The sequence below is a fragment of the Furipterus horrens genome, unplaced genomic scaffold (genome assembly GCF_987537825.1).
Source record: "Furipterus horrens unplaced genomic scaffold, mFurHor1.1.pri manual_scaffold_2, whole genome shotgun sequence".
Taxonomy (NCBI): Eukaryota; Metazoa; Chordata; class Mammalia; order Chiroptera; family Furipteridae; genus Furipterus; species Furipterus horrens.
In genome coordinates this window covers 55,882,227-55,898,968 of record NW_028327172.1, presented here as the reverse complement: position 1 = coordinate 55,898,968, position 16,742 = coordinate 55,882,227, and the positions used below count along the sequence as shown (strand labels likewise).

General features: G+C 35.9%; 1 pseudogene; it reads right to left on the bottom strand.

Moving 5' to 3' along the window:
- Positions 1-5,054: 5,054 nt before the first annotated feature.
- On the bottom strand, positions 5,055-5,147 carry LOC150018596 (U2 spliceosomal RNA; annotated as a pseudogene).
- Positions 5,148-16,742: the final 11,595 nt, after the last annotated feature.

The following is a 16,742-nucleotide window of genomic DNA, read 5'->3' as shown; positions in this document are numbered from 1 at the left end:
AGAAGTTTTAAAAGCTGCAATACCTGGCTCTTTAGTCAGGGGCACTGACCTCTTTTCTTTTAGGTTGTCAAATAAAAGACAACAGCCATCAAAACAATTGCCATCTGGTGTGAATGAATCAAAATTGTACCTAATTTTTTGTCAGGCTGACATATATATTTGTGTATTTCAGAATTATAGTAATTAGTTTATGTGTTCGATGAGATGAAACAGGCTGAAAATCATTGTTACAGAGGAATAGAGGAAACCCTGTTAAACCAATTTAAATAGTTTTGTCTGATACAAATCAAAGGGGCAGTTAGAGCATGCTGTATACATTATAGATATATAATAAATACTTAAAATAATTCAATTAATGAGAAAATTGTAACTTATAGAAATAATTGGGTTAGGGTTAAAAAAAATAAAAGATTTGAATTAGGATTTGAAGAATGGATAAATAGCTATCTTTTTGCACAAAGAGGAAAAACTTTTAGGATGAAAAGTGACTGATCAAAGTTGAAGGAGCAGAAATGAAAATGGTACACAAAGATGGACCAAGAGTAGTTCACCTGGACTTATAGAACTTGAAAGAGTTGGTTTCTGAACAGCAATGTTTGACATACTGCTAAGTCTGGTGTGTTATATACAACTTGTCACTGTCATTTTAAGTGTCAAATATTCAAGTCATATAACTTAGAGTAAGGTCAATATTCAATACAATTTGCATAATAATAATACTTAGTTAAGTCATAATATTATTTGAGCACCAGAGGAAAATGGACAGCAGCTGACATTTCATGGAGTCACACATTGCTGGCATGCCCCATAGGTAAATATCATCTTTTATAAACAAGGGAGACCCTAAAAAATTAAATTTATTTATAAAACTTGTGTATTTATTCTTACATGTTTAACCCTAGTGAGGTTACAGCTGACCTGAGAGATACAAACAAACTCTTTTCTTAAATATTGTTGCACACATCAGGTGCCTAGGTTAAAGGTCAAGATGTGTGTTTCTACGTGATTAACACAAATTGAAGGGAATTCTAACAATGACATAGATATGGCTCCCTTGACAAGTAGAAAAAGATGTGTTTGGTGCTATATGCATCCAAAATGTCACTTTATCAATATATTTTTACAAGTTTTGTGAAAAGTGCTATGTCTTGAGCATAGCAATATTGTTTGCAATGGCTGACACAAACATTTTTCAAAGCTAATTGTTGAAGATTCTGATTAACATTAAAGATATTTTTTGGTTGCATTTTTTAGCAATATCCATGTTTCTGTTATTTGAAAAAATTTTATTCTTTATGTTTTTATATTTCTGTTTAATAATTTTAGACTGTAACTGAAAGTAAATAAAATAATATATTATATAAATATAATAAATGCAAATTTGCAGTGTTTGTGATTTTTTTTTATTGCATTTCAGCACATATTAGTAATTAATGTATCTCTTGGATATGCTTGACCTATGCTGCAATTTTTTTTTTTTTTGACTGCAACTGTCACAGGGTTAAACTCCAGTCATCTTCGAAGTACCTTTCATCTGATGTAATACACCTCTCTGGTGTTTTTCCACTGCTCTAAACAGTTTTTGAACTCATCGATTCTGATGCTTTTTAGTGCTTTTGCCATTTTTTGTTTCACCTCTTCCACTTTGGCAAAATATTTCCCTTTGAGGACTTTTTTCATCTGGGGAAACAAACAAAAAATGTAACCTGGGGTGAGATGGGGTAAATAGGAAGTGTGGGACATGGGGATCATGTTATTTTTGGTCAAAAACTGCTGAACACTAAGTGTGGTATGGGCAAGTACATTTTCATGAAATGGGAAAATGTGTTAAAAGAACTTTCCAAAAAATTCACTGAAGCCAAACTCAGCCTCTCACAATAACCCCAGCTGGTACACTGCTACAGAAGGTTCCTAGAACACTCACCTAGTGGGGAAAGCCTGTATACAAGAGGCCCACCCTCCAGAAAATAATTTCATTTTCTGGGGGGTCCCATAAAAGTTGAGATTCTCTCCTAAAGATCAGTGCCTAATGTATAGCAGGCACTCAAGAAAATACTATTTGACCAAAAGGTAGGGTGGGCCCCTGTTATAAAAATTCTTCATGCTTAAACACATGAGTGCTAATACTTTTTGTAAGAAGAAAAGTAAACATGATACTGCCTTATTTTTTCAAAGACAGTAGAAAAAAACCATCAAAATTTATTCAAAATTGAGTATTATTACTACCTATACTTAATAATAAAATGATGGAGATAATTAAGTAGATAAATTATTATTTTTAAATGGATAATCCTTGCTTGGAGTTTTCATATGTCTGACATAAATGAGCTGGCCATTTTTTTTTTTTCAGATTTAATGTGTTTTATTGATTAAAATATTACATTTGTGCCAATTTCCCTTCCCTCTGCTCCCCTCCACCCGGTGGCCCCCCTCCCTCCAGTTGTCCCCCCCTTTTAGATTATGCCCATTAGTTGTGCATACAGTTCCTCCCAACCTCTCTCCGTCTATTCCATTCCCTCCTACCATGATCCCCAATTCCTATATCATCTCCCTCCCTCTCCCCACTCCCCCTCCCTGTTGACCTCCCTCCAATATGCTTCCCGTACCCACAGTTCCTTTTCCACTCTCGTTGCCTGTTTAGTTTGCCTTTGTTTCATCTCCCTAGCTTCTGTTTTTTAAACCAGTCCCTTTAACATCTCATATAACAGTGGTTTGGATCTAATGAACTCTTTCAGTTTTATTTTGTCCTGGAAACACTTTCTCTGTCCTTCTATTCTGAATGACAATTTCGCTGGATAGAGTATTCGTGGTTGTAGGTTTTGGATTTTCATTACTTTGAATATTTCTTGCCAGTCCCTTCTTGCCTGTAGGGTCTTTCTTGAGAAGTCAGCTGATAGTCTAATTGGGACCCCTTTGTACATAATTCTTTTCTTCTCTCTTGCTGCTTTTAAGATTCTCTCTTTATCTTTAATTTTTGACATTTTGATTATAATGTGTCTTGGAGTGGTTCTCCCTGGGTCCAGTCTCTTGGGAACTCTCCTTGCTTCCTGGACCTGCAAGTCTATTCCCTTCCCCAAGTCTGGGAAGTTCTCCTTTATTATATTTTCACTCAATTTTTCAAGTTCTAGTTCATCTTCCTCGCTCTCTGGCAAACCAATGATTCTTATGTTGGGCCTTTTATAGCTGTCCCAGAGGTTTCTGATCCTCTCATTGTTGCTTCCCATTTCCTCTCTCTGCATTGGTTGACTGCTTGTTCCTTCTCCATATTCCAGTTTGTTGAAATGAACTCTGGATTTTTTTTCCTCACCATCTGTCTCGTATGTGGTTTTGTTCCTTTCGTTATGTTTTTCGCTTCTTTCTTATCTTTTTCCTGCTCTTTTGTGAATTCTGTAAGCCACCTGATAACAATGGCCCAGAACTGAGCCTCTGACAGGTTTCTTATCTGTTCATCTGTCAGGTTCTCTATCTGTTGCCTGGTGAGCTGTGCTACCGGGATTTCTATAGTTGTCTGCCTCATTTTGACAGATGCGTTTTGTTTTCTTGGGCCGGCTGTAAGGGGCAGTGCCTGTGTACGTGTCACAATTCAGCGACCGGCGCCTGTCTGCGACCTATTTCGCAGCCCTGTGGTGCTTTCTTTGGGGGCGGGGGTCCAAGATGGATTCACACAGTTATTCAGCTAGGAGACCGGGATCCGTCCTCCCGCCCCCCTGGGCCTCACTGTTCAAGGCGATGCGGCGGCTGCTCTCCCCAGCGCCGGGGTCGCGCACCGCCAGGGGCTTGACCGCAGCCAGGATTCCTCGCCGCCTCGCCGCTCCAGATGCGACCGCAAACAGCACTGCCCTCTTTAACTCTTACCTGCCCAAATGGCACCGCTGGTTTATAACTTCATATGTTGGGCTTCCGTGTAGTTTTATTTTCTGGAATTTCTAGTTATCCTTTGTTTTGAAGTAGTTGTATTCCTCTCTAGTTGTAGAGGGAGACCTAGCGTGTCCGTCTAAGCCTCCATCTTGGCCGGAAGTCGAGCTGGCCATTTTAGCAATAACTTCTGAAACAACCAAGGTCACAAATCATCTGAGAGACAATATTGTACAATAGTTTGTGTAAGAAATACTCTTTAGAAGGTTTTCAGATTCCAGGAAGAGAATCTTTCATTCAATTAAGTATCATAAAATGTATCAATGAATTTTTCTGGTTTGAAATATGTGGATTTATATTTTATTATGCTTTTGCACAACTGTTGTCCCAAGTATCAACATGATGTTGCTCAAATTAAATTATTCTGATATTGCAAACTTTAATTTATTATGCTACTCTTTAACTAGCAATATAATTACATACATCTACCCTCTGTTACTTATTACTAATAGAAAGACAATAGAGTGAGTGATTTAGCATTTTCTAATTACTCCTTTAATCACTGAACAAGCCTCCAAAAAAGACAAGGTTCAATAACATATCACCAAAATGACAAAATTATGAATCATTATCTAGCTGTGGAATTGTCAGGTATAGAGCAGAGTATTTTATTGACCTTAAAAGAGTAAGTTTTGCCCTGCCTGGTATGGATCAGTGGATTGAGTACCAGCCTGCTAAACCAAAGGGTCACAGGTTTGATTCCCAGTCAGGGCACATACCTGGGTTGTGGGCCAGGTCCCCAGTTGGGAGCATGCAAGAGGCAACCACACATCGATGTTTCTATCTCTCTCTCTCTCCTTCCCTTCCACTCCTTCTAAAAATAAATAAATAAAATCTTTTTTAAAAACAGAGTAAACTGATGCTATCAAAAAGAGATGTATAATTTGGGTGGTATTTATGAGGACAAATGAATACATATATCCTAATTCTAGGTTTTTATTTTCTCTGAAACATAGAATATTTACTCCTTTTTTATAAGATACCTCATGTAAGTGTGATTTAAGAAAAACATTTCCAAGCCTCTGGTTCCTTTGGATCAGCATATATGTTTGTTCTAATTAATTCAAAAGTTATCTTATCCTAAAATGTCCTAGTTTCAAAGTTATGTTGTAGGTATTTGTCTTTTTCTTTCCCAGGCAGATGGATGACCACAGGTAATAGATGCTTACTTATTTTTAAACTGATAAGAATAGATACTATATCTGATCTTAGCCAAAAGGCCAAGAAGCGATAGCTTATTGCAGCATTATTTACAATAAATACATAAAAACCATATAAGTGGTGGTTTCTACAAAATAAATGGATTTTTAAATGCAGTATGTATATATGATGGAATATTATTCAGACATGAAAAAGAAGGAAATCCTCTCGTTTGCAACAATATAGATGGACCCTGAAGGCATTATATTATGCTAAGTTAAATAATTCAGCCAGAAACAGACAAATACCATATTATCATATGATCTCTCTTATATGTGGAATCTACAAAAAAAAAAAAAAAGGCCCTCTTAGAACAGAACAGATTGGTGGTTGCCAGAACTGGGGTGTGTAGGTTTGGGGGAAATGAGTGAAAGTGGTCAAGTGGTACTAATCCCAAGATATAAGTTAAATAAGTTCTGGGGATGTAATGCACAGCATGTGAATACAGTTAATAATACTGTTGTATATTTGAAATTTGCTAAGGGAGTAGAACTTAAAAGTTCTCATTACAAGAAGAATAATTGTAACTGTGTGAGGTAATTGTGTGAGGTGATATATGTTAACTAAATTTATTGTGGTAGTCATTTGTGAATATAAACATATATTGTACCATTATGTTTTCATACCTTAAACTAATACAATATTGTATGTCAATTATAATTGCATAAAACTAGAAAAAAATAACAAATGTATTCGGGATTTAAAATAGTCTAGCATGTGAGGTAGTATGCTTCCTATTTTTTTTAAAAGCATGAATAATTACCTATCAGAGACATAATAAGTGAGATGTCTGAATGTTTTTTTAAATATTTTGTGTCCTTCCTATGAGTGTTATGGTACTTAAATTATTTAAATCATGCAAATCACATTGAATAATCTCTGCCACATAGTAAGTGCTTAATAACTGCTAGTTATCTTTATTCCTATAAATACGTGTCTACTGTGTCTTATCAATTATAAGATGCATTACTTTTTCACATTATATCCTGTCAAATTGAGTTGTGTCTTAAACAGCATTTGTTTTGTCTTGAAAATAAATAAAAATGATGAGTCTTAAAACTCAAAAAGTATTAGCTTTATTCATCACAGTACTTGTAATATTCAACTTTCCTTTTCAATACAACTATTATTTATTCAAACATTTTTCTATTAGCTGATACTTGTTCAGGAGCAGCTCTGAATTATTCTGTAAGTGACACCTGACCCAGGGCCAGTCATTCCATAACTTGGCCAGCTCTGCTGAATATTAACTGTTTGTATAAATATGACTAGCTTCCCCTACAGTTTGGATTACAGGATATAAATTAAGATTGTTCAGAGAGAAGAGAAGAGAAATAGAGCAGATGCATAAAGAGAAACATAAATGCTATTGTAACTGTTTCTTAATAAGACCTTTTCTGTTTCTTTCCTATGATTCAAATTGGCCTCATCCAATACCCTGATCTTACCTGCCTCCTTCTCCTTTGCACATCCATTCCCTTAATAGTTAAGTCTTCAGAACAATGAGGTTCTGGTCAGCATCACATAATCTTAAGACCAAAGTGTTGGGTCTGTTGACCACAGAAAGTTTCAGTCAAACTACAGATAATGTCTAGGCTTCAGCTGTGTTTTAGCTCCAGACCCAGAAAATCAGAATGACCAGACCCACCACACTTGGGAAACCATACTGAGCAATGCCATGGCTGATATCAGGACCAGTTACAATCATCAACTCCCCTTACCCTAGTGCCAACCAATCAATAGAGACCAGGACACCAACTCCACCATGATCTTTCCCCTATACGACCCACCTCCTAGAAACCATCTGCAAGCCAGGTCTTAGAACCAATACTCACCTGTGAACCCAGGTTTTGTGCTATTTACTGAAATAAATTTTTACTTTCTTTGCTGAAAACTCCTGATTGCATCTGACAGAGTTTTAATATGTGTAGGCTAACAAACCCCTTTAATTCAGTAATAACACTATGAGAAAGAAAGGCTATGAGAGTAATTTATACCTAGAGATAGGTTCTCTCTTGTTCCAAGAATCAATGAGTCTCTAACCTTTAAGGTATATCTAAGATCAGCCCACTTAGGGCAGGGCATATCACTCTCACTTCAAAAATATACTATTATGTATGTCTGAGCCTGGAAAGGCATTAAAAAAAAAGAGAGAGAGAGACTTCCAGCCAAGATGGAGGCCTAGACTGACATGCTCCATCTCCCTCCTGAACTAAGAAGGAATACAACTACCGCAAAACCAGATATAACCAGAAGTTCCAGAAAATAAAGCTACATGGAAATCCAATGTATAAAGTTATAAACAAGTGGTGCTCATTTGGACGGGTAGGAGGGGCGAAGCTGGGGCGGAGAGGTCAAGCTGTGCTGGTGACAGCAGCTGCAGCAATGAGCAGCAGGACGCGGTAAGCACAGACACTTGTATTTAAGGGGAGGAGAGAAGCGCTCGGGGACCACCCCTGGCTGCAGACTAAACCTCTCAGCTTGCGATTCCAATGCCAGGGAAGGCAGACCCCTATTGCCTCAGACTGTGAGGCCCAGAGGGCGTGGGGACAGAGGAGGCTCCCGGTCTCTCAGCAGAGAGTGAACGGCAGGAATCCATCTTGAACTCCCGCCCCCACACAAAGCACCACAGTGTGGTAAGAAGGATCATCCAGTAGTGACGAGTGCATAGGGCTCTGCCCCCGATAGCATAGAAGGTGTGACAGGCCTGCCCAAGAAGGAAAGATAAACAAAAATGGTCAGGATGGCAGGAATCATGATTGAGATCCCAATCACGTAGCTGACCAGGAAACAAATACATGAATTAACCGACAAACAAATAATCTTTCTGAGGCTCAGTTTAGAGCTATAGTCATAAGGCAGCTTAGAGAACTAACAAAAGATCTTGAACAAGATGGGGAAGAAATGAAGCCTAGCCCTGCTGAAATGAAGGAAAACATATACAAGTGGTAAGGAAAGGAAAACCAGGGATCAAATCAACAAATCGGAACACAGGGAAGGAACAAACAGTCAACCAATGCAGAAAGAGGAAACAAAAAGTGAGGAATATGAGGAGAGGTTCAGAAACCTCTGGGACAGCTATAAGTGAATGAACATACAAATTATAGGGTTTCCAGAAGGTGAAGAAGAGCTAGAAACTGAAAAATTATGTGAAAAAATGATGAAGCAGAACTTCTCTAACTTGGGGAAGGAAATAGATTTACAGGTCCAGGAAGTACAGAGAGTTCCAGATAAACTGGACCCAGGGAAAACCACACCAAGACACATTATAATCAAAATGTCAAAAATTAAAAATAAAGAGAGAATCTTAAAAGCAGTAAGAGAGAAGAAAAGAATTATGTACAAAGGGGTCCAAATTAGACTATCGGCTTATTTCTCAAAGGAGACTGTGCAGGCAAGAAGAGACTGGCAAGAAATATTCAAAGAAATGAAAATAAAAAACCTACAGCCATGATTACTCTATCCAGCGAAGCTGTCATTCAGAATAGAAGAGCGGAGAAAGTGCTTCCAGGACAAAGTAAAACTGAAGGAGTTCATTAGATCCAAACCACTGTTATATGAGATGTTAAAGGGACTTGTTTAGAAGAAGGAGGATCAAAAGTATGAACATTAAAATGAAAACTGTATCACAACAACCAACAACAGAAGCTAGGGAATTAAAACAAAGGCAAACTAAGTAGGCAATGAGAGTGGAAAAAGAATTATAGGTATGAGGAACATATTGAGGGGAAGTCAGTGGGGAGAAGGAAGGGGGAAAAGGGATGGAGATGATGCAGGAATTAAGAAGCATAGTAGGAGGGAATGGAGTAGGCAGGAAGAGGTTGAGAAGAACTATATGCACACCAATGGGGATGGACTAAGGTGGGGGGGACAACTGGAGGGAGGCGGGGTCACTGGGTGGAGGGAAACAGAAAAGAAATTGGGACAACTGTAACAGCATAATCAATAAACCATATTTAAAAAAATAGAGATTTGGCAACATAGATTTGAGACACTATCTTAAAAGCAAACTTTTTTTTTTCTTTAGTTGGAGTATTTCATGTTTATAAGAAAGTTATCAAGTTAAGTATTTGTCCTTAGCTGGCCTTTTCATTAACTGAATGTTGAAAACAAGTATTTGTATCATTATCACCAAGATTCTGTTATGACTGAGTTGCTCATACAGAAATACACTAAAACCTTTTGCCTACTGATAGAGGGATCTTTAAAATTATTAGACCATGACGTAGCTCTGCAGTAGAGACTGCTATATCTCTCCCATATCTATTCTCAACTTTTTTATAGTAGTAGGACTTTTGATAAAAATATACCACATCACCATCCAGTAGGATTCCAATTCCCAGCCTCCCCTGCAGTTAGAAGTGACCATTTGACTAAGCTTTTGCCAGTGGGATGTTAGCAGTAATGATGTATGAAACTTCCAAGTCACTTTTATATTAGAAAGCTATTTACTTGATATTTTTCATCTGCAGCAGTGTGGGGCCAGAATGAAAGCAAGCGTTGATTATGCAGGTAAGAGGAGCACTCTAATGAAAACAGACCCATAGGGCAAAAGGAACATAGGCTCTTAGAAGCTGGTGGAACAGAGATTCCCTTCTGATGGGGTCTCAGCCTTGGCTTCTGACAAGTTGACCTTTCTCGGCTGCCTGCATGTGCCTTGCTGTTTCACCACATGAATACCTTTGGCTCACACTTCCCATTAACCTACTTATTTGAGGGAGAATTTGACCCACAGTATTCCTTGTCTCATATTTCTTAAGAAGCTTAGCTGATATAAGAACTGTAACACAGACGCTAATGTATTTTAAAGGAGATTAGGTTAATTACTTTCTCTTTTATAGATTGTTTGATTGATTGTTAATTTTTCTCAAAACAAATGTGAATCTTGTCAAGGTCCTTGTTCACATATAAGGTATGTGCTGGAAAAAAAAATCTCTCAATATCATGGTACTAAATCTGTCCTTGTGAATCAAGATGGCTTTAAATGTTTCAAATTGAACAAACCCTACTTATAGTTAAATATTAAGTGAATAAATAAATAGTTTTTGATTGAGTACTGACTAGTTTTATAACAGATGTCTCTAGAAAAATCAGCTATGGAGTCAAGGCAAATTTCCCCAAGGAGATCATGAAGTCCATAAAAAGGAAGGGTCATCAGTGAAAGAATAATTTATTTTGTAATCTGGAAGAGGTTACTGTTTGCATGAGAGAATACAGGGGAAGGTTTTAAATCTATGTGTTTTGATTACATATGCAGATACACATGCATTTAGTTATTTGGATTTGGAACTCATATTTAAGGACCTTGTTTATAAAATGAGCTGGATATAGTGGGGTTTCAGAACAGACTAATATCCACAAGAAAAAAATGCTGTATAAATTTTTTTTTATAAATAAAATTTTTTCTACTCTCTGCAATTATATTGGCCAGTGGAAATTCCAAGAGAGCCTGAAGAGCATTCATGTTGTAGAGCTATTCTATCTATATCAGAAAGGACTGAAATGAAAATCATTAAAAGAAAAAGTCTAGGTAGTTGGGTCTACATGCTCAACATAAAATGCAGATTAATTACTTCATCGCTTCATTAATAGCTTGAGTTGGAAACAATCTTAGCTCTACTCCCTTGACTCACAAATTAGAGGCCAAGAGTTAGACAATGTAATAAGATTAATCAAGGTCACAAAGCTAATTAGGGACTGAGTCAAGATTTCCAGTTCTGGGCGCTTCCCACTAAGCAGTGTTTTCCTTAGGGTTTAATTTAAAAATAATCTGGTTAAAAATATAGCCAAAGAGAAGAAGCAAGTCTCTTTAGGTAGCTCAATCAAATGCAAAATTCCTGAAAGATCACTCACATAAAACACACCTGGCTAGAGCACCAGTCTCTTGCTATAGCACTGCATGTTAAATCAAAGAAGTTGGAGTCTGAACATGCCTAGGAAGGGCTGAAAAGTTTAACACAATGGGCAGTGGGACTCAGGCCACATTTTGAACTGTTGGAAAGAGAGGGGAGGATTTAAACTCCAAATGGGGCCTAACAGAAGAATAAATCTGTTAGCAGAGCAATTACTCATGTCCTCAGTAAACTGCCTCCTTCAAGGATTAGCAGATAAATCTAGGCCTAGGCATTAGTGTTTGCTTGGCACGTCTTCCTCCTTCTTCACATCAATAACGATGTATTTACCCAATTATCAGATAATCCCACTTAAATTGATCAACTGATAGCTCTCCAGTTCTTTCAAAGCACTGTTTTGTTTTCTTTGGCCTCAAACACCTAAAAATATTTCTAGAGGTCAGGAAAGTACAAATTGCAAATTTATTATTCCTGGAGTTGCAGGATGACCTTTAACCCCATGTTTCAGAACCCTGTGTGGTGCCTTGGAAAAGTGATTTCCATTAAAGTAAATAGGAGTCCCAGGGCAATAGGTTAAAGGGAGCTTTGAGACTTAACCCCTTCTTGTCTTTAACCCACATTGGGAAGAGGAATTGGCAGTCACATGTGATATTCACCATTTTTAATCATGTCACAAAATTTCATTGTAATCCTGGGTTCCTCACAGAGGCTCTGTCTAGAATGTACACTCCAGGAGAGAAGCTGTTATCTCTTTTGTTCACTTCTCTATCCCTAGTCTCTGTTATTGTACTAGGAGTCTAGCAACCACCAAGTTAATGCCTAGTAATTGGTTTAAAAACCACTTGTCTGAAGCTGCGTAGCTGGTAAATGTCAGAATTATAACTGATTCCAAAGACTATTCTCTTTTTAATAGCTGGCTAATTCTTAGATGACAATTATTTAATCTAAATTCAACTTCTAAAGTATGCTAATGGAAATTTTCCCACCTACTCCATCTATTCTGTATATTCAGCCTTGATCTTCTGGCGCAAAGTGCCTTGTTTTTCTCATGTAAATAGTTTGCATAAATACTCAAGTTATTAGTAGGCACCATTGTATGCATTTCAAATTTATGAACATAATTAATTATTATAAAAAACTGATCAGTGCCATTTGAAAATGATGAATCATAGGTAGAGTGAGGTTAAGTAATATGTTCAAGGTTAAATACTAGTCACTTTGGAGCTGGTCAGTTTAGTTGCATGTACTAGATCCTTAACCTCTACAGTCTATAAAAGTCACATTAATCAGCATCTCTAAAACTGGCTATCAGCAAGGAAAGAGCTATTAGCTTGAGTTTAGCACACCAGCTTTTGATGTTTACCAGTGCCTTCAGAGTAACATGTGACCTGACCCCAGCTATGCTACTGTCCTTAATGATGTGAAATGACATTTCCCACAGCCTCCTTTTGTCAGTAAGGGCAGCATTTCACAGACTCCTGTACTTAACCATAAGTAGGTGTTAAATTTGTAAAATAGGCAGGAAAATAGCATAAACACTGGACATTGAATCTTTTGATGTATAACCAGACATCAGCCCCAGTATTAAAAATATAAAAAATTTATATTGAGGTATAATGGCTAACATACTAAAATCACATGCCATTCAAAAAGTATTTATTGCTTTTCAAATATGCAGTATTCTTTTAAAAATTAAATTTATGTGGCTTTTTTTAAACAGTTATTTCAGAGACTGATTCTGAAGCATAGCTGTTAAGAAAACAGAGAAAAAGAGTGAAGCGAAGATAAAAAAAAAAATCTCCAAATTAGGATAATTTAGTTGGCAGATTTTACCTTATTAGGGAAATGAAACTTTTATACTGTATTAAGTACCCTTAAACATAAAATAATACAAATGCAAGACTAGAATGTGTATATATGTGTTTATAAGTAATGAAAACATACCAACAAAATATTCTTTAATTTATAGAATTCCTAATCCAACCTGTAACCTCCCCAAAATTTTCTTTTTGCTTAAGAACAGTTGCTGTAGGTTGAGGCTGACTGTATAATTTGCAGGAGGGAGTAAGCTCAGAGCCATTTATTTCCTCACAAAGAAGGAGCTCTGTGGTCAGAAGGATTGAAATGGTCCCTGTTTCCCTCACACGTTCTCCCTCTGCCCTAATTCTGTAGCAGTCATTCTCTTCCTTTCAGTTCATTAGAAGTCTTCAGTGTTCCTCTTCCTAAGGAGCTATCTGTATCTGTGCTTAGTTCTTTTTCTTGTTAATTTATTTATATTTATTTTTAGGCTTCTTATGCATTAAACATCTTTTAAAAATTTAATCACTACACATGAAGTATGTATGTGTATGTATTATGTAAAATGTAATATAGGAGTGTAACTATATATGATACAAGTGTCTTTCCAGGGTGCTGTAACTCTTTTAGTGATGGTGATTTCTGTTTTAAAAATGTACTTGAAATTTATGTAATTTATTATTCTTTTCTCTGGATATTGTGTCACCTTTAGAAAGGTCTTTCCAATTTCAGAGCAATCAGATGTATTTCATTATGTTATTTAGTATTTTTATGTATTTGTTTTCTTTCCCATTTAAACGTTTTGACTTGGACTTGTATTTATACTGTTGAAGTTGTAAGAAGTAAATTCAACCTACTTTTTTTCTACATGACTATCCAATTGTTTGAATACCATTTTTTAGTTAATTCAGGTGTTTTCCCACTTATTTCAAGTATCTCCTTAAAAAATGCATATCCTTGGGTTTGACCTGGGTTTTTTCTTCAGTTCCATTTTCTTCATGAGTTTTATTCCATACTACTTTGTCCTTTATTACTTCTTTGAATATTTATGTCTGGTGAAAGTTAACAATTTTCAGTGTATGATAAGTTAAGATAGTTTCATCATCTCAGTGTATATCTTCAATAAGTATTCATGGCTTGGAGTTCTTTTCCAGCAGTTTTATTGATTTGTTCATAATTTTTTGTGTTTAATTTATATTTAACATGACTAAGTTTAACTAGATATCTACACAATGCAAGAACATTGAAACATAATATAGACATATTTTTGTAAAAAATACCCCTTTTGTGGCTACAACTTTGTAATATATTTCAATACTTTATAAGAATAATTCCCCAGTATCATTTTTTCCCCCCTTGGCTAGTCTTTTTTTTTTTTTTCTTTTTTTTTTTTAATGATCTTGAGACTCAGATTGTTTAATTAAAATAATCTGTTTATAGTTGTATTGTTCCCAGATTGTACTCCCTACTGGATAAAAACAACACAGCAGGTTCCTCTACTCTTCCAAGGAGTCACATCTTTTAACAAGGACCCCTGAGGAAACATATATTCTAAGGCCTTAATGGCTACATCTATAGCTTTTACAAGTATATTTGAGTCAAACCATTAATAAACCATTTAATTATTTCTTAAATTGTTTTTTTTTTTTTTTTGTCTATACTCTGACATATATTCAACTCTTTTAGAAGTGCTAGGGCTGCTGGTTGATTTCATTCTCCACGAAGTAGTTCATATGACCTACCATTAGAATACTATGTTTTCTTGTCTTTTTAATTATATTTTATTATTGATTACAGCTTTATCAAAATAAAATTCTCATACCACACAATCCATCTATTTAAAGTGTATAATTCAAGTGTTTCTAGTCTATTCACAGATTTGTGCAACTATTACCACTGATAATTTTAGAATATTTTTATTACCTCAAAAAAGAAACCTTCTACCCTTTAAATATATCAGCCCTACCCCATTCCACTAAGCCCTAAGGGGCTATGATTTTCTAGTCTATAGATTTGACCATTCCAGCTATTTCATATAAAAGGAATTACGTAATATGTAGGGTTTTTTTTGTGTGACTGACTTTTTGTTTTCAAGGTCATCTATGTTGGAGCACACATCACATTTCATTCTTTTTTATGGCTTAAAAATATTTACTTGTGTGTACATACCACAAGTTGTATATTTTTGGTCGTTGTTGTTCTCTGGCTACTCAAATTTCTTTGTAAAATTTTTTTATATTTCCATAATATTTATTTTGCAGTAAGAAACATACAACATGAAATATACCTTCTTAACAAAATTTAAGCATATGGTACAATATTGTTGACTATATGCAAATTATTATAAAGCAGATCTCTAGAACTTTTTCTTCTGAAAAGACTGAGCAGTGATGTCTCATTTTCTTTTTCCTAGCAACTGGAAACCACCAATCTACTTTCTATTTCTAAGTGTTTGACTATTTTAGACACTTGATATAAGTGGTATCAGGCAGTATTTATCCTTCTGTGACTGATAAAAGTTGTTTATTCTTCAGTTGATAAGAAGTTGGGTTTTCCATTTTTGTGCTGTAACAAATAATGCTGTTATAAACTTTCCTGTACAAATTTTTTATATGGACATGTTTTTATTTCTTTTGCATATATGAAGGCCTGTCCAGAAAATATCCAGCCATGTGCTATGAAAAAGACACATTTATTGAAGAAGATACAAGATACAAGGAACTTTGTACATAGGACAAAGATGCCTAAGTCCTCTTCAAAGTAGGCATTGTGGGATTTCAAACAGTTTTACTAGCATCTCTTCTACTGTTCAAAACACTGCGAAGTCCTTTGTTGGATTTGCCATCACTGCCTGTCATATTTTCCTGAATCTCATCTATGGTCTGAAATCTCTTTCCTTTCAAAGGTGAGTTTAGTTTTGGGAAAAGCCAGAATGGGGCACCAAATTTGGGCTAAAAGGGGACAAAGTCACCTTGATTGCTGATCTTTGTTGATTGCAGCCCATGCATGTTTAGGTGTCCTGCTTGTTGCAGGCCTTCCAGAATGTGGATCAGTTTCAACAGATTGTTGACCATCTTTGAAGCATTTGTGTCACACTTTTATTTGTACTGTGCTCAATACATTCTCTCCAAAAGCCTTCTGAATCATCTGAATAGATTCTGCAGAGGAATATTCAAGCTTAATGCAAAATTTGATGCAGATCTGTTGCTCTACTTGCTCAGTCACTTTGAATGCAATGGCCACACAGTATATATGCTCATTCAATGATGTCTACCTCTCCCACTGGCTAGTACAGTGAAGTCACCCTTGTTCATGCATACACATTCCAGTCTACTCTCCTTGGCTGCCAGGTTACATCAATGTCACACAAACTGTTCTTGTATTAACAGTGGCTAAACTTTTTCTGGATAGACCTCTCAAATACTTAATGCAACTCCTAGGCCATACATTAACTCTGTTTAACAATCTGAAGAACTGTCAGACTTTTTTTGAAAGTACTTGTACTACTTTTATATTTTCAACAACCGTTTGAGAGGGTTCCATTTAACTACATCCTAATTTTTATTTTTATTATTTGACTACTTGATTATAGCCATAGTAATGGTGTAAAGTGTTATCTCATTGTGGTTTTGATTTTCATTTCCTTGATGACTAATGATGTTGGATAAAGAGATAGGGATTTCAGAAACTGCCACAGCATCTATAGTTATGATTTAGAATCATAATACCACAGATTCATGAAATCTGAGGGTCAGGACCATAGAAATACACAGCCTTTAACCCAATTTTCTTTAATTTTGTGTAGCATTATAATTCTTTGACCAAATTCATTAAATTTAAATAAATTGATCAAATACATGGACATGACAGTCAAGTAGGAAAAGACATAATGAAAAGCCATCTTTTCCTCTTCTACCCTTTTCATCCTACTCTAACAATTAAACCAAAGTCATTGATTTTTAACTTTTTAGCTTTATT